The sequence below is a fragment of the Littorina saxatilis genome, linkage group LG4, assembly GCF_037325665.1.
Source record: "Littorina saxatilis isolate snail1 linkage group LG4, US_GU_Lsax_2.0, whole genome shotgun sequence".
Classification (NCBI taxonomy): domain Eukaryota; kingdom Metazoa; phylum Mollusca; class Gastropoda; order Littorinimorpha; family Littorinidae; genus Littorina; species Littorina saxatilis.
This window is the reverse complement of record NC_090248.1, coordinates 48,743,165-48,762,897: the sequence shown is the minus strand read 5'-3', so window position 1 is coordinate 48,762,897 and position 19,733 is coordinate 48,743,165. Positions and strand designations below refer to the sequence as shown.

The 19,733-nt window shown below is 40.0% G+C and overlaps 1 protein-coding gene and 1 long non-coding RNA gene across 7 annotated transcripts in view; one reads left to right on the top strand and one right to left on the bottom strand.

Moving 5' to 3' along the window:
- Positions 1-18,548, bottom strand: part of LOC138964957 (plasma membrane calcium-transporting ATPase 2-like) — a 155,305-nt gene extending 136,757 nt beyond the window's left edge. For all 6 annotated transcript variants that reach the window (XM_070337049.1, XM_070337050.1, XM_070337047.1 and 3 more), the window contains exon 1: positions 18,475-18,548. The gene's annotated coding sequence lies outside the window, so the exon portion shown is untranslated. The remainder of the gene's footprint in view (positions 1-18,474) is intronic.
- Positions 13,754-17,463, top strand: LOC138964956 (uncharacterized). The gene is made up of 3 exons (XR_011455256.1): positions 13,754-13,929; positions 14,721-14,811; positions 15,809-17,463. It is a non-coding gene; the product is annotated as an uncharacterized lncRNA (long non-coding RNA).
- Positions 18,549-19,733: the final 1,185 nt, after the last annotated feature.

Sequence of the window (19,733 nt, the reverse complement as noted above, 5' to 3'; positions counted from 1 at the left end):
GCTGTTACAAACTTACACTGATAACACACACACACACACGCGCGCGCGCGTAAAGAAATCGCAGCAGCTACGTGTGTAGTGTGCAACAAATCACAAAATGACATTATGTAGAGATGACGGGAGAGAGAAAGATACGTGTAACCTTTGACGCTATGCATGCGCACCCACACAGTGTTTGCTTTTTTTTTTTTAAATATCCGATTCTACACGTGTAAGGAGAGCAATGTAAACACACTAAGTCAGCGCATACTGAAATAAATATTTCGAGCACCTGCCGCGGTAATCCTCAACAGTTCAGCGGCGCAGAAGCTGCTACAACACCTGCTAGCACTTGAATAAGTCAGACATTATCTCATGGCTAAAGAACAAACCATGGAAGTTCCACGCGATTCCTCTAACAGAACAAAAACGTATGTATAGAATCATATCAGACAAAGCATCGCAACAAATACAGCTACTCGCGCACATAATATACCAAGACGGGAAACTGCGCTCAATGATCAAAGCCACATGAGCATAAAAACCACAACGCAGAACTGGCTTGCTCACTTTCAGAACCGGCTGTAGTACATTTTGCGAACTGACGTTACTTACGTTGGTTCTCGCCGTGGGGATTTATGAAGCACCGATGACGAAAGGCACTGTCGGTATTCCGGGCCGGGGCGACAATAGGTACAGAGTAAGTGTACACACCGCCACACGACACTCGAGCAGGAGCTCCCGGCTTTGACGTCACTCCAGCAACCTGTGGCAACAGCCTTGTCCCCCATTCAGGGCCCAGAGGGGAGGAGGGAGAGGGGAGGGGCACCATGTGATTACCGTACTATTAAAAATCCACAGTTCAGTCAGGTAGAGCTCGTGTGGGGGCATCCCTAATGCCTAGATAAGGTGGCGACAAAGGCTAAAAATACGGCCGTGTACGATACCGTATCAGATACATAATCAGAAATTCGGAATTCACTTCACGGAATGCCCTTCTTAACGCACGACCTGAGCGGACCTTGCATCGTATAAGCGGGTCAGAGACTACAGTAATAACGTTATCTATCATTTCCTCGCCTGTCTTGAGCAAGACCAAAGTAAAAAGTACACTTCTCTTCTACGTCACTCGACTCGATTGTGACGGTTGTTCTGCCGCAAATAGGCACCGTATCTTATTCATCACAGCGACTCGGGTAATCGATGCTTGTCACATCAGGCTTAATGCTAAAACTTATGCGCGCATATATATCATCACTAGCACACATCATTTAAAAAAAACACCCAGTCGTTAAAATAAATGCTCAGGAAACAGAGGATTCCCAACTTGCTCATCTCACTCATTTGTACAGAACTGTATCTAAAGATATGTGCGTTTCGACACCCCCCCCCCCCCCCCCCCCCCCATATTCGAGATCTGCTGAACTGTGCATTTCTTACACGCAACTTATTCACATATATTTCTGTCATCCTGCTGCTTTACCACAGCTTTACACACACAAACACACACTGTTGACCAACAAAATACATAATTTTTATGATGATTCGGAAGTTATTCTAAGCTGGGAAGCGCACTCATATCATGTAAATCCAGACAGAAAACATATATACTTTTAGAGAAAACAAGACATCAATTGAAACTGCATCAGTAGCCAATTAAATTGGTTCATTCTCTAAAATCTTGTCACGCTTTGTCCTCTTTCCCTTGACAATATTAAAGTGAACATCAACATTATATATATATATCAAAGACAAGTCGCGTAAGGCGAAATTACTACATTTAGTCAAGCTGTGGAACTCACAGAATGAAAATGAAGGTAGTCCGCCGCTAGTGCAAAAGGCAGTGAAAGTGACAAGCCTGTTTGGCGCAGTAGCGGTTGCGCTGTGCTTCGTTTTAACTTTCTGAGCGTGTTTTTAATCCAAACATATAATATCTATATGTTTTTGGAATCAGGAACCGACAAGGAATAAGATGAAAGTGTTTTTAAATTGATTTCGAACATTTTATTTTGATCATAATTTTTATATTTTTAATTTTCAGAGCTTGTTTTTAATCCAAATATAACATATTTATATGTTTTTGGAATCAGGAAAAGATGAAGAATAAGATGAACGTAAATTTGGATCGTTTTATAACAAAATATTTTTTTGTACAATTTTCAGATTTTTAATAATAATAATAATAATAATAATAAGAACATTTATATAGCGCTAAATCAAAAACTTTCGTTAAAAAGGCTTGCTCTAAAGTCATTAATTAATTTTTAAGCCACCAAGCTGAAATGCAATACCGAAGTCCGGCCTTTGTCGAAGATTGCTTGGCCAAAATTTCAATCAATTTGATTGAAAAATGAGGGTGTGACAGTGCCGCCTCAACTTTTACAAAAAGCCGGATATGACGTCATCAAAGAAATTTATCGAAAAAAAGAAAAAAACGTTCGGGGATATCATCCCCAGGAACTCTTGCATAAAGATCGGTCCAGTAGTTTAGTCTGAATCGCTCTACACACACACACACGCACAGACAGACAGACACACACACACACATACACCACGACCCTCGTCTCGATTCCCCCTCTATGTTAAAACATTTAGTCAAAACTTGACTAAATGTAAAAAAGGAGACTTGCCACGTCTTGGTGAACATTCGAAACGTAGGACAAGGATACTCTGCTTTAAACTTTCGGCCCAACTATCCACCACATTCAACAAGTTAGTGTCGTTAGGCCAAAAAAAATAATAGGTGTGGTTACGGTAACATAGCCAACAAAAATAGGGTAGGAAGGTAGGCAATCACTTTTTTTTTTTTTTACTTTTTGTTCTAATGTGTACAAATTAAACCTACTTGACAGGGAAATAAGTGTGCGACTCGGGCGCTTTCGCTTTCATTGCGTTTTCTGCACTGGTTTTCCTGTGTGTGTTTTTTTTTTGTTTTGACAAATGTAATAAAAAGTTATAGGGTCGGCCCCTAAAAATAGGGTAGGTCGGGTTACCGTAACCACACCTATTTTTTTTTTAGGCCTTACCCACAAACTTTGTGCAACACGTATTTGGAATAAAGATGCCTGCAGACGAGTGTCCTGTCTCGCGCACTAATCACGAACATGACTAGGTCAAGGATTAACCAGCTGAGAGGGGCACTGAAAAGATGGCAGGGACCGAGGAGAAACGGTCGCGAATGATGGAACCGGTTTTCCGTCACCTCAGCAGATTTGAACAGTCCCTGGTCATTCTGCCACAAGGAGAAGGCTGAGCCACCATTCCTGCCTGATTTGCCAAACCCCTGTTCCCCCCTCACCTCCACACTCCCACCCCTCCCCCTCACGGCCTTGTCAAAGGGGAGCCCATCTCCCCTACTTCCGGTAGTCATGGCAACCATTGATTTCCCAAGGATGTTCAATGGAAATTCTTCAGCAAACTATGCCCGGGATCTCAGTCTGGCTTGGGCTCCACTTTCCCTGATGCTATTGATTGAATCGCCCATTTGATTCTCTCTTTCCCATACATTCCTTCATTTTCTGCACAAGGTTTTAAAAAGATAAAAGTACAGCACACAAAAAAGGGGTAAAATCAAAAAGAGGGGGGAGGGGGGATTCAGCGCCACTGAGCTGCAATGACATTATCAGGCCAAAACTAGAGCCTGCTTGCATTGCACTGTGAAGCTAGAACCAAAAACCTCTCTGCCGTTTGTTAAATCCCTGGCCGTGTAACGAAATCAACAAGTGGAACCTTTTCTGTGTCGAGAGCTTGTGTCTGGAATATATGCGTTTGGTCTCGGAGGCAAGGAAAATCTGATGCCATGAATTATGCAGAGGGCAAGTTTCGGGTTTGCTGAGATTGACTGCAGCGCCATGAGTACCAGCAGCCAGAGCAGCACAAAATGTGCAACGCAACAGCAGGAACGATGCTGGAGGAAAAAGAATGCAATCAATATCCTAAGCCTGAATAATGGCGGCAAGGGAGTCAACAGGTTCTACTTATAGCGCTGGCCGTATAGTGGAAACTTCTGAGCTTTCGTCTCTTGCTGTCTCCACTGTCTAGTTCCCTTGTGCCTGACACCAACAGTGCTGCAGGCTTGTAGCATACCATCTCCGAAAGACAATATGTAATGTTGACTCTAAAAGTATAGTTTTCAAGTACTGCATGTCCATTGAATGTCTCACTGGATATCACCTTGTCCCTGCTCTTTCACTTCATGAACACAGTAAATTGTTGCTAACCCTATATACAGGGGTTATTCTACACTCCAGAGCTGTGTACTATTTTGAGACATGCATGGTCAGTCCTTTAAATGATTGTAACGTATATCAAATGGCAACTAGAATCTATTCTCTTTACTTTTTTCAGTAATACTCTAGTTAGAAAATGATACAAACATGCACACACACACAAATAACACCACAGTACACATTTTTGTCTTTTAAAAAATTGTTAGTGTTCAAATCCATGTCACAACCTTTAGTGTCCATGTCACGAAGGTGATGAACTTTGAAACCCTTGAAATGAACGTAGACAAACAAAATGTGCAAGTATTACTAATTCTTTCTCTGCAAGCCAAGAAAAAAAAATGGAACCAATATTTATTCATGAAATCAATTTGTGTGGTTAAAATGTCTCAGTTAAGTAAAGAAATATCACCTTCGTAACATGGCTTCAACTGGTATCCATCCAGCTCTAGAGAATAACCCACATACAAACATCAGGATTGACCTAAAAATGAATGTTGATGGCACAAATCAACAGAAACGAATCCAGGAAAGTCTAGATCTCACTTTAGAGTTGGAAGCACAAGGAAAAGGATATATGTGCCTGTAGAAGGGAAATTCTGAACATATCTCAAGCACCCGGGTAGCTCAGTTTATGGGGCACTCATGGACTTGTGATTCTAGTGTCACGGGTTCGAATCTGGCCGAGACAGACACGGGTCAACTTTATGTGCACTTTATGTGCAGAGTCAGAGATGGTATCCATGTACCATCCCAGTGTCATCACCAGACCAAATCAAATGACTTTTCCATGCCTTTGAGAGGTTGAGAATTACTCTGACTGCATATTCATGCACTGTAAACCATCCATCGCCAGCATAATTGGCCCTAATTTTGTAAAACTTCATAAATGTACCCTGTTGTTTATAAATATATTTGTATAACCACAGCTGTGAGGAATGACCCAAAAAAGCAAACACGATGAAACCCATGGTAATCAGACAGACGCAGCAAATTCAAATGTTACATCTTGAAAGTTGGTTGATTCTGACTTCATTCTTGTCCCAAATATCTTTTCCTGCTATGAAAAATTGAATGCAAGAACCATAGAAAATGTCACGAGCAACAAATTAAAACCAAAAGTTTTCCCTGCTTCTAATGGAAATGCGTAACTTCACATGACCAAGAATTATCGAAGAGGTTGCTGCTAATTATAATGTTTTGGCAGGGAGGTTTCATAATGTACTTTCTCAACATTTTACAAACTTCTTAATTTGTCATTGAATAAAGCACTGATTTGAATGAAAGTTTTGTATTATTCTGTATGCCCCTCTCAGTCTAACACTCTCTCTCTCACACACACCGATCACAGAAGGATGAAATAATCTGGGAGCAACATAACACCAAGGAACAATGATCAACCCTTCACAATCATAACACCAGACCTGGGAACCCCTGTTTTTTACTTGGAGAATTCTCAAACAAACTTGGGAGTATTTTCAGAAGAAAGAATAGTGTATTCCACACATTACAACATCGATGATTCAAACATGCTTCGCACGCATCTGTTGCGCCGTTAATGCTTCTTTCAATGACAAAAGCTGTAATTATTGATCAAATGTCGAGTTAGAAAGTTGTTTTTAACCATTAAAATAAACAGTGCCCCGGTGAAAATACAGCAATGACAGGGATGCACTTGTGAAGAAAAGTAGTCGAGGAATTTTTCTCGTCGTACTTTTTCTCCATCGACCGTAGTGATCGTATTTAAATTTTAGACAATCAGGCGTACTGAATAGGGCGAAATTGTATGGGTTACCAGGTCTGTAACACCTACACACAAAAAGACTTTAGCCTGATTATAACACTGTCGATTCACACTCCTGCTATATCTCTAAACATACTGTTCATACTTTTACAGGCAAATCTACATATAAACTGCTCACAAACCACATATTCCCCAACAAAAAAGAAAACATTGTCTGCTAAACTAGTAAATACATGAAAACCACCATCTCACTTTTCACGTGAACTAATGGAACTTAATGTGTGTACAACCACTAATAATTCAAGCACTTACAGTCCTTCTAGGTCCTTTATCCAAATGTGCATGATGATCATTAAATTCAGAATCAAATGACATTAATCTAAATCATACAAAAGCATTTTATATCCTTCAAAACTACTCACCACACAGAACCAGATGTTGCATGAAAAAGCGCAAACAGTGAAACACAGTCAAATACAATCTGTTGCCAGTCATTCACTTCAGCAACCCAACATAGACAAACTACAGCTACTCACACCCCTAAGGAAAGGAAACTGCATTGCCCCATGAGACAGTAAGCTGTCATCACTTGACAAAGTTCACTCCCCAAGCGACAACCACCATTTGTCTTGTCATCCCCCCCCCCCCCCCCCATTCCATGTCACTGTCACTAACTTTTTGAAGAAAGGGATAGCTAGTAGTAATTAGAGATAGGACCAAACTGTCACAGTGCATACACATTTTTTTTTTGTACAAGTTTTTGTTAGTGTAAGTTTGTCTCAGTAAGAGATGCCTAATACTAATAGTGATTGAAAGTCTGAAAAAGTGAAATGTCAAATTGTACACAAATATTCACAATTTGTTTTTAAATTACATGTGCAAAGTCAATGTAAGCCCATCAGGGAAAAAAAGTAAATGATGCATGAACACATTTGTTGTGTTCTGCAGACTGCTTAAACTTAAAAGTCAACACTGTGTACTGTAAATTCTGACACTGGGTGAAATGTGCATTACCCAAACGATCTGTTGATCCTCAAGAATCTGTGTGTGTGTGTGTGTGTGTGTGTGTGTGTGTGTGTGTGTGTGTGTGTGTGTGTGTGTGTGTGTGTGTGTGTGTGTGTGACACTGATATAAACCACTTCAAATCAAACTAAGAACATTTTTTGGTGACAGGGGTGATTGATGTGTTGGTGCAGAGTTAGGTGATAAAATAATCTCAGCATAGACTATGGCAGAATTGAGAATACAATCCTCCTCCCTCCCTCCCCCCCCCCCCCCCCCCCCCCCCGAACATTTCAAAGCGTCAATGCAACATTTCATTATAACACTTCTCTTTTATAATACAGTACTGTAGTTTTAATGACATTGTCTGTCAACAAAAGTCCTTCCTTCCTTCTGGTGCAATCTTACAATGACAGTCCCTTACAAATAATGTACTTTTAGAAAGTTTCAGTGTTCAGGTCTATCAGCTTTTCACAAGCAAGGCAAAGACAAAGGAGAGACTCCACGATAAGATAGACCTGAACCAAAAAAGTGCTGATTTTAAACCTTTATTTCTTTCTCCCTCAAGACTTGTGATGTTGCCCAAGCTTAAATGTCAGTATTTGTAACAATCTGCATAAATATCAACATCAAAAGCATTGTTTTATTTTGATAATAGCCCCCGGAGGACACACCAATAGAAATTTCACCTGATTAGTCCTCTTCTGGTTATATATAATGCAATGTACTGCACATTGGAAACCTGAATAAGAACAAGGTCTGAATACAATTTTTTAAAAATATAATTTATGTATCTTCACATAGAGGGAAGGGAAGGGAAAGCAAAGCAGACAAATATGTTAGTTTTTTGCATTTTGATATGCGAAGACTGGTTGGAAGTCTGAAATCTTCATCACTACACCTAAGAGTGTAGATGACGTCAGAGTAAAAGCATCACACTCTCCAACCATGTCACTACAGTACAGCCTTTTGAATCCATTATAGATTGAGACCTGACCTCTTTTCTCATGTAGCTTGACATTGCATGAACACTGCTTTTATTCAGACTTTGTTCACAACAGGACCTGGCCTATAGTAATTAATAATAAGCATACTCACAAGTTACATATGGAGGCAGATTTAGACAATAATTAAAAGGACACAATAACACACTTCTTCGTCCATCTTTAACCCCCACCCCTGCAATGGGTCTATATCTTCACCATTCTGATTGTGATACTGTAGTAGGGATAGATACCCTATTTTGTCTTTAGATTGGACAGCTTGTGCCACTGCCAGCCTCATTAGCCGATAGTGGGTTCGAGCTTGAAATTACTGCTGTGCCTGAATTATGTTTATGTCTGCTTACTCAGGTTATGTACAGTAGAGGAAAAACTGCACATAAACAGATGTGAGGGGCGGGGATGGTAGCGCGCTGGATTTGTATCCAGTTGGCCGCTGTCAGCGTGAGTTCGTCCCCACGTTCGGCGAGAGATTTATTTCTCAGAGTCAACTTTGTGTGCAGACTCTCCTCGGTGTCCGAACACCCCCGTGTGTACACGCAAGCACAAGACCAAGTGCGCACGAAAAAGATCCTGTAATCCATGTCAGAGTTCGGTGGGTTATAGAAACACGAAAATACCCAGCATGCTTCCTCCGAAAACGGCGTATGGCTGCCTAATTGGCGGGGTAAAAAACGGTCATACACGTAAAATTCCACTCGTGCAAAAAACACGAGTGTGCGTGGGAGTTTCAGCCCACGAACGCAGAAGAAGAAGAACAGATGTGAGAAAAGATGGGAACAGTGCATATTTAAAGGCATCACGAGTACAATTTTAGATTTTTAAGAACCTACAGGAATGACTGAATGATTGAACTGACAGAAGGGTTCCAATAATTTAAATAATGACTATGTTTAAAACTAAAAGAGCGAAAGGTTTAACAGTGCTGGCATATTTTACTTTTCTTACAACTATGTATGAGCTGCCAAACTGGCACTTGTATTTTCACTTCCCCTATAATTATGTGTTCTCAACACTACAATCCTTTCTCCTACCTTTATAATTTATATTCAGAAGTTCATTAATTACAAGTAGCTAACCACCATTAGATGCAGGTGACGCACTGTGATACAACTGCTCATTGGGCTTTTTCCAAAAGCCCATGTTACTAAAAATAGAATGGCAATTCTGAGAAATTGTTCACTAAAATTACTCGATATTTATGCAACCCTTTGTTTAATTCCATCTCCAATACATCATTCAAAACCTTTGTAATGAACTAAAATGAATAAAATACAAGAAATATGAGTTGAGAAAATAAAGAATAAGTTAACACATTTAAAAACAAGTCGCGTAAGGCGAAATTACTACATTTAGTCAAGCTGTCGAACTCACGGGATGAAACTGAACGCACTGTATTTTTTCACCAAGACAGTACAGCTTCGTCAATCACCACGTGAAGGAAATCGCTCACCTCCCACGTGCAAAACGTAGTGATATTGACATGCCAGATTAGCGCGGTAGTGTATTGTGCTAAGCAAGAAAGCGCGCTTTTCTGTATTCTTGTTAACTTTCTCAGCTTGTTTTGAATCCAACCTATCATATCTATATGTTTTTGGAATCAGGAAATGATAAAGAATAAGATGAAATCATTTTTGGATCGATTTCTTAAATTTTAATCGTAAGATTAATTAATCTACTTTCGTTAATTGTGATCACATTTTAAGAGTAAACATGACATATGTATATATTTTTAGATTCAGAATGTGATGAAGAATACGATGCAATCAATTTTAAATCTGTTTGCAAAAAATCAATTTTAATGACAACTTTAATGAGCAAACTCATTAATTAATTTTTAAGCCTTCAAGCTGAAATGCAATACCGAAGTCCGGGCTTCGTCGAAGATTACTTGACCAAAATTTCAACCAATTTGGTTGAAAAATGAGAGCGTGACAGTGCCGCCTCAACTTTCACGAAAAGCCGGATATCAATCAATCAATATGAGGCTTATATCGCGCGTTTTCCGTGGGTACAGTTCTAAGCGCAGGAATTTTTCATTTTTTTAAAATTTTTCTTTTTATGCAATTTATATCGCGCACATATTCAAGGCGCTGGGATTTATTTATGCCGTGTGAGATGGAATTTTTTTGCACAATACATCACGCATTCACATCGGCCAGCAGATCGCAGCCATTTCGGCGCATATCCTACTTTTCACGGCCTATTATTCCAAGTCACACGGGTATTTTGGTGGACATTTTTATCTATGCCTATACAATTTTGCCAGGAAAGACCCTTTTGTCAATCGTGGGATCTTTAACGTGCACACCCCAATGTAGTGTACACGAAGGGACCTCGGTTTTTCGTCTCATCCGAAAGACTAGCACTTGAATTGAACCCACCACCTAGGTTAGGAAAGGGGGGAGAAAATTGCTAACGCCCTGACCCAGGGTCGAACTCGCAACCTCTCGCTTCCGAGCGCAAGTGAGTTACCACTCGGCCACCCATTTATCAAAAAAATGAAAAAAACGTCTGGATATACCATACTCAGGATCTCTCATGTCAACTTTCATGAAGATCGGTCCAGTAGTTTTCTCTGAATCGCTCTACACACACACACAAATACACACACAGTGACACACACACACACCACACCCTCGTCTCGATTCCCCCCTCTACGTTAAAACATTTAGTCAAGTTTTGACTAAATGTAAAAAAGATGTTCCTGACTGCTAAGAGATTCGAACCCGTAACCGCCCAAAGTAATGACTTTTAAAGGCACTCTACCGATTGGGCTATCTGGGCACACTGTGTTTGGAGGTAAAAATATTTTGTCTTCAAATATTACATGTGAGTTCTCGAACATGTGTCAGTATCGACTCGTCGGTTTCTGAGTTTCTCCGCTCATATTTGTGTACTGTACATTCACTGATGATTTAGTCGACCTCACTGTTTGAGGTAAGTTAACTTGTTCAGTTGATAATTGACCATAATATATGGAAAGCAAACTCAAATAACATTCATTTTAAGTGTGACCGACATTATGTTGGCAGCGCTGAAATGCATTGACCAATAGTGGAAAGGTGTTGACGTCATTTCATAAATTGATTTATTTCTTCTTGCAATAGTGCACTTACTTTTCTTAGAAGTGATCACACCAATTTACTTAATTTTTTAAAATTTGTCATTTCTACTGTCTGCAGTGTTTTTTTGCGGCACACCAAACTTTTCTCAATAAGGTGCCGAACATGTACCTAATGTTAACCTCGAAACATACTCGAAATTCATGCACGGGGTCTTGCAACACTAAACCGAAAAACGGGTTCCAAGATGCACTTCGTATTTGTTACCATGCGTACCATCAATGTTTTCAGAAAATGTTCTGCCAGATCTGTACTGATGCAAATGTACCCAGTCAATGTACTGTAACCGATATGACCACAATTTGTAAACTTTTGTTAAGGGCTCAGAAAACTGACAAAAAGTTTGTACTATGTTTAAAGCGCCCTAAAGATCATTTGCCTGCGAGGAGCATGCCTTCTAAAAACAATATAAACCTCCATGTCATTACCCTCCAAGGGGGTCATATACATCAACGTTAGGGGTCCCGGGACCCTCTAGGTGGAGTGTCTGTGGGAAGAGCCCTGAGCAAGGTAAAAGCTTCAGCCAGAGCAGTCTCTTGAAATATATCAATGTTTTTAAAAAGTCTCATACAAAGGGAATCCAATCAGTCTTGTCCTTTCGCAAGGTATCACATACAACTTGAGACAAGGCATGACTCTCAGAGCCAATAACTCGAGGAAACAGATACTCTTTACTCTTAGTCTTGATAAGCTTTAAGTGGGAAAAAACATGTAATCATGAGGAAATTGTTGAAATGAATAGAAAGATACCATGCAGAATGACGGTGGTAGTTTCCTTTACAAAAATATTGACACAAACAAAGACCTCAAGCAGTAACTTATTAACTGTGAGAAGTAATAAGCAAAAAGTTTAAGAACCAACACAGCTATCACTATCAGTAAGGTGAAATCAAGGAATCTCCACTGCACTCAAAATTTATTGCACTCTTGATGTAGGCTTTTCATTATAAAAAAACAAACACACAATCATAAATCTTGGAGCTTTGGAGGTCACCAGGCTTCTTTACTCACCACTTTCAAAATTATACAATATTGTTACATGTATGTATTCCCTTTTGGTATTGAAATGTCTTGAGATTTCAAATCATAGGCAGGCATAGAAAACAGTGTAACTGTTTTGACTTTTGTTCATACAGCAGCAATCAAATTTAAAGGTGTGATATTATTTTCAACACGCAACCCGTAGCTTACAATGACTGGACATTTGTGAAAAGCAGGCTTATCATAGCCTTTTCTTCTGAGAATTTCCAGACTTAGTTTGAGTCTACCGACCAAAAGCCTGTTAACTCAAACCAAAATGAAACTGACTATACATTTCCAAATCACACAAATTATTTTCCTTGTCTAAGTTGTGACCAGTTGTCGATTCAGGCTGAAATTACCACACCCTGTAAAAACACAGGATGACAGTTTTAAAATGATTGTCCGCACTGTTGGGGGTATATTGCAATGTGTTGAACCCCATGTATTGTTTCTTCATCTGATGTAATAACTTTGGGAAACTGTCTTGTATATAAAACTTCTGATATTCCCAAACTTTCCCGCATCTTCCTTTCTGATATCTGGAAAATAATCATTGGAATTTATTTTCCAAAACGTTGCTAACCCACCCTGCAAACAACTGCATGATTACAGTTCCCATATCATCTCACTCATGTTTGGCAAGTGGTGACTGGATCAGACAGCTTCTAGTTCTACCTAGCTGACTAATCTAGAAACAGTAGAATGACCCTTATATTTTATAACCAAAGACAAATGTTCAAAATACACCAGCGATATAAATGTTTCGAACTGCTGCAGACTGAAGAACAGTGCTCTAATAGTAAAACACATGCCAATCATAAATCACCAGTGCATCCACATTTTCTGCATGTTTTTTTTTATTTGAGAAACCATTAGCAGTAAATAGCTCTGAGACTTACTTAGCATAATCAAACACTGTACATTAGGAAGACGTGGAACTTGCGAAGAAAATGCGAAAAAGTGTTTGTGGGTTATCGTCCCTAGTCACATGCTGACGGCGAAAACAAAATGGCGGATCGCGTAGGTACTGATCGCGTGCGAGGTGGTGGTAAATTGTGCTCGGCTTTTTGTTGCAAGAACGCCCGTTACAAACAGAGCTGCTTCGGGAAAACTTTCCACAAGTTCCCTAAAGAAGAAAAAAGGTGGGTTGTGCAGTGATTATTTCCTCAGGTTTACCTTCTTCAGAATGTGAATGAGAATGCTCGAGTCAACTCACTCAGATAAGCCAACTGTCTCTGGGCATTTTTGTCTGCTATGATACTATAGTATTTATAGAACTAATATGCAAATGAAATATTACAAACATAGCATGGATCGGTTCATCCTGAGATTTCTGTACTAGCTGTACTATGTACGCGTGTGTCACAGTCTGCGTGTGTACCTGTGTGTGCATGTGTACACTGTACTTACGACTGTGAGTGTGAGTCAGCAGTCAGTACAAAACAACAGTTTACACTTGATGACAAACTAGACCTACCCGTGGGCATATTTGCCGAATCCTTTATCAAACCTTGCTTACGGGAAAACTACAGTACAAAGGTACATCACTCATCCGTTTTGCGTTCAGGCAGAGCGTTAGATTTAGACTGAAGATCTGATTTAGCTTTTTTTGTCTTAGTTATTGTTATTTTATTGTCAAACTAGGTGCAGAATATGGATGCAATTCACAAGGCGAGAGGACTTTGAAAAGCTGCAGCCAGCTGATGTTCAAGGTCTCAAGCTTTGTACTGATCACTTTGAGGCCAACCAGTAAAACAATCCTGCAGAGAGGATCACTTGTGTGGAATGCTGTCCCGACATTGTTTGCAGTGCCCAATCCACCACCGAAGGTTATAATTTATTTATTGGTTTTAGGTTTTTGCAAACCAATGAAGCACACTATTAAATGCAGGTTGAGTAATGACAAGTTTGAGGCTGATGTAAAAATTGAAAAAAACCAGCATTGTTCCCATCAAATAATGCCTGTTTGCATTTAGCGCAAAAAAATGATAAGGCCAACAAAAAAAAGTTACTTATTTTGGATCGACGTCTTGATTATGATGATATGATGAACTTATTTTGCCAAAAAACAGCCCCAAATAGCAAAAAAAGTATAGGGTCGGCGTCAACAACAAAAAAGTTGTATGTTTCTGGTCACCTGACCCTACCTATGTTTTCCCGACGACCCTGGACTTTTATTTTGCATTTTCAAAATTAAAAGGGGTAATCGAAAATCAATTGTTTTCCTGTTTTTCAACAAAATAAGTTAAAAAGATGGTTTAAAAAAAAAAAGTTTAGAAAAAGAATCTCCACCTTTAGTCATGTTAGGCCACAAAAAAGTCTGTTTAAGGTAACATATGCCCCCCAAAAATAGCGTCGGTAGGTCGGCTTTTTATTTTTGTATTTTAGCCATCTGAATATTTTAATTTCATTTTTTAATGCCCCAAAAAAGTCTAGGGCCGGTGGGAAAAAAAATAGGGTCGGTCCGGATACTGTAAACAGATTATTTTTTGTTTTGCCTTACGAGAAACATACACTTTTTTGTGTGGCCTAAGACCAATGCCATGACATTGGGAGAATTGTTTCATTGTGACTGGGTGTTGGTTGTGAGTTTGTCAGTTAAAGAGCTGTGCATTTGCAGGTTGCTAGTGGGAGGAAGCCACCATCGCAAAGGGTAGCTACAAATGAAGCCAGCACCGACCTGTCGCCTGATGCACAAATTGTTCAACCAGGTAAGAGATTTTTAACCATGAAGAACACCCTGACATCAAAAAATGTTTAAACCCATCCATTACATAGTTGATAATTGCTGTATAGGGTGACGGGCGCTGTGGCGGGGTGGTAAGACGTCGGTCTATTAACTCGGAAGGTCGAGGGTTCGAATCCCGGTCGCGGCCGCCTGGTGGGTTAAGTGTGGAGATGTTTCCGATCTCCCAGGTCAACTTATGTGCAGACCTGCTAGTGACTTATCCCCCTTCATGTGTACACGCAAGCACAAGACCAAATACGCACGAAAAAGATCCTGTAATCCATGTCAGAGTTCGGTGGGTTTTGGAAACACAAAAATACCCCGCATGCTTCCTCCGAAAGCGGCGTATGGCTGCCTAAATGGCGGGGTAAAAACAGTCATACACATAAAATTCCACTTGTGCAAATAAATGAGTGCACGTGGGAGTTTCAGCCCACGAACGCAGAAGAAGAAGCTGTATAGGGCGGATGCATGGATGGATGAAATTGTACCTGTAGTTCCCACACGTAAAGATGGGAAACATATCCTGTTAGAGGCATGGTGTAACAAGAAACAATTAAGTGGCTCTATTCCCATCTCCCCCCCCCCCCCCCCCCCCCCTTTGCGATATAAGCTTCGTGGTTGAAAACGACGTTAAACACCAAATAAAGAAAGAAAGAAAGAGGCATGGTGTGTGAGGAGTTTACCTGGTACTGTTGTCCTAATCAATCAATCAATCAATATAAAGCTTATATAGCGCGTATTCCGTGGGTACAGTTCTAATGGCCTCACCCATTCAGTACTAAACAAGGTCAATTCCATCATTGTTCCACATCGTATCCATAGTTGCTAATACACTTCATTTCTGGCCTGCCTTCCTACGCTATTGTTTATTTTCATTTTGTGATTGAATTACACATGTTTTAATTTCTTCCAGGTTGTAACTTGTTATGGTTATGTTATTTTATGTGTGTTTTGTGTGTGTGTGTTTTCTTTTTTAGATGACATTCAGGCGATCCTGGAGGACATAGGATGTAAAGCATCAAAGTCGTCATCCTCCCCATCCCCTCGTGAAGCGGAACTTCGGCAGAAGGTCAACAAACTGAGGAGCAAGGTTTTCCGATTAGAAAAGAAAACGATGGAACCCCGTGTAAAACGAGCGAGTAAATTAGCCAAGCCTCCCAAGAAAGACTTTGTAATAGAACAGTTGTCTCATATATTATCAGGCGAGGCGAGCTATTTTGCCATTTATGCCTGTTACATATTTACCGGTTATCTGCTGCTGTGTCCAATCCTGGCAGAGACGGAACGCATGTTACCAAGGAGCCGAAGGAGAGTCGATGAGATGAGAGAATGTGATTAACAATTGCCAACTCTCTCCGTACAAAGAGGGTCCAAAATTGTATCAAAATATAGATCGTAGGGAATTCAAAATAAAAAAAAGACAATAGACAAAACATGTACTTCGGCTCATAGAGCCTTCTTTAATTTTTGACTCAAAAGTCCATGCTCCGAGAGTCCTTTTTTTAATTTTGAATTGCCTACCATCTATATTTTTATACATTTTCAAAAAGATTCAACAGTCACCTTCCGTTATTCTTGAACTTGGCTATCCCAGCCTTGCCTCAACATTCGATATTCCTGTGATATTTTTGACGTAAAATCAATTTTTACTGTAAAACACTTCGGCAAGAGGATTGGTCCAAGCAAACAAATAATAAACTTGTAAGATTTTTCCTGATATTTCCGATCAATTGCCTATGGTTTTATTTAGCTAAAAGATTCAAACGTCACACCTATGACTCATGGCTATTTTTAAGGGGAGAGTAGCATCCCTGGTGTGTTGTTTTTGATGTACCTTTTGGTCTGTTTACAGTAACATAGGCACACAAAAAGAGGGTCGGTAGGTCGGTTTTTCTTAATTTTTTTTTTATAACCATCTTTTTAAATTATTTTGCAAAAAAACAGGAACAAAATTGATTTTTTTTCTTTTTCTTTTTCTCCAAATGCCAAAAAAAAGGTCTAGGGTTGGCGGGGAAAAATAGGGTTGGTCGGGATACCGTAAACAGACTATTTTGCTTTGTTTTGCCTAAGCAATGACTAACAAACTTTCTTTAGGGTCTGACATTGTATATACTATACAATTTTTGGGGTATTAACTAAATACATGTATACAGTTTTTGATTCCTTTTATACTTATTCACAAATTAGCCCCCCCCCCCCCACCACCCCTTTTTTTTTTTTTTTTGTAGTCTGCCCTGGGGGCGGGAGGTCTCCTAATTTCGGTTTCTAGGGTCATCTTATGCTTCCCCATGAGCTGAGAACTTAATTTAAAATGGGCCACGATTTTTGTATTTGTATTTTGTAATTGTGCCTTTGTCCAGTCACATGATTTCACTTTGTACTTAAAAACTTGGCACTGTCATCATTTATTGCTATTTATTGTTCAGTTGTTCAGTATTTATTGCTATTGGGCATCAGTTGTTCAGTTGCCCTCTTTCGAATGAGCCATGCATGCATTATGGATGTGTTTAGCGAATTGGGATACCTCAAGCAATGTAAAAGAAGAAACAATGTGAAGCAAACATATAGCACCAAATAAAATAACCGAATCAGAATGGAAACTTCTTCAGTGTATGTGTGTGTGTGTGTGTGTGTGTGTGTGTTTGTGTGTGTGTGTTTGCTGTTTTAAATACCGAAAATGTGAAAATAAAGCAAGTCACAACATGAGAAAGATCGACTGTACTAGTCATAACAAAGCAGGAGACAGCATGGTCAGCATGCAGCAAAGGGGAATAACTCATATTTAGCCATTCTCATTTCTAAGCATGCCCAATGAGGAAGTTATCCTTCTTCCCATTGTAGTTTCTTTGGCATAATCATGATAATGAGTGACAGAAGTAAAGAAAAGGAGAAGAAAAGAACACAAGCAAATTTAGTTCCATTTCTAGCAAAGAAAAGGAGTTTTGATTAAAACCAATTGCATCAATACTGCAGAGACTGAAAAAAGAGGAAAGTTTTTTAAGCATAGCTTTTATTTGCTCTCATTCTCAATATCAGTCAGTGACAAGACGGCATGATGTGCATAGATCTGTGAAAAAAAGACAACAGCTTCAGTTCAAAACGTCATTACCCATTTGCAAAGAAAATAACAGCACAAAACACGCCCTCGCGAACAAAGAATATGTATTCATTCATTCCAACGCAACACTAAACATTTTTTACCTCTCTTCACTTTGGGTTTGGTTCGATCTCGTCGTTTCAACATGTTGCAGACGACATGTTTATCAGAGTCAGACAAGAAAACGACTTCGAGAAGATGATCGATAGCACAAGGTCTGTCCAGAAACCCAGACCAAGCCTAATTGTTAAAGTTAGTCAATCTAATTCTTAAATGCACTGCATCATCGAAGCACCGACAACTATGTTTGAGAACAGAAATGAATCGCACGCTCTTCCTCATTTCCTGCTTTGTGCATCATAATACAGCAGCCATGATGGAACATGGCGCCGGTGAAGACAGAGGGCTTACCGGCAGGCGGTTTTCAACCCTGTTAGACTTGCAACGCTTCAAACAAGATGTGCAGGCACGAGAAACAGATCACACAGTTTAAAAAGACCAATATTATTGGTAAACAACCGTCTTAATACGTAAAATAGTACCCACCTTGAAGGTCAATTGAGCAGAAATACTCTCTTAAGGAAGTGTCATGTGACCGAAGGGACTGCACTCTGATTGGCTTACCACACATTATTCATTCATTGGCATATCACCAGTAGTTACTTTGACGTCACAAATCTCTGGAAAGGGAAATCCCTGACCCAAGCAACACAACGAGGATTCCCCCTTTCTCGATGTGGGGATGTAGGCATGTGAGTGCGTTGGGTATAAGACGTTGAAGAGATATTGAAACGGTCAACTTTACACATCACATGTGAAGGTACGCACGCCTGAAAACTGTACTCGAAGGCTGTGAGAACTGAAGCTGCCATACACCATCATGACTCTGCTTTATTCGCGGCGATACGGAATGTAGATGTACATAGTTTATCAGACGGAGACAAAGAGAAAATCCACTGTATGTCTGGATGTTTATAATAATACTCGTCAAAGAAATTTCTACCACATACAAAAATAATCTTTTTTTAAATGTTGCCATGAAGCTGTTCAGTAAACGCGGCTTAGACTTTAACGGCCATTCAATCGGCAAGTCAGTTCCGTGTCACACAAACAGAACACTGATTGACTTCCATGTAACAAAATTAGATGTACATGTACTCTCTTCGGTCAGTGCTCGGTATGTAAAATAAAACTGTGACTGACCACACGCCAAAGACACCACGACTGAACTGACCGTGCTGCAATGAAAGCATTGACTTCCTTCCACAATGATCAAAAAACAAAACTGAAATGTTAGTTACCGATTAGAACTTCTTCTTCTTCTTCTTCTGCGTTCGTGGGCTGAAACTCCCACGTACACTCATGATTTTTTGCACGAGTGGAATTTTACGTGTATGACCGTTTTTTACCCCGCCATTTAGGCAGCCATACGCCGTTTTCGGAGGAAGCATGCCGCTGGGTATTTTCGTGTTTCTATAACCAGAGACATACATTGAATTCTATCTATGTCTCTGCTATAACCCACCGAACTCTGACATGGATTACAGGATCTTTTTCGTGCGCACTTGGTCTCAGTTGTGCTTGCGTGTACACACGGGGGTGTTCGGACACCGAGGAGAGTCTGCACACAAAGTTGACTCTGAGAAATAAATCTCTCGCCGAACGTGGGGACGAACTCCTGCTGACAGCGGCCAACTGGATACAAATCCAGCGCGCTACCGACTGAGCTACATCCCCGCCCTACTGATTCAGTGATTAGAACGTTTCGCAATCATGCAGTTTTGACAAAACAAGACATTCAACAG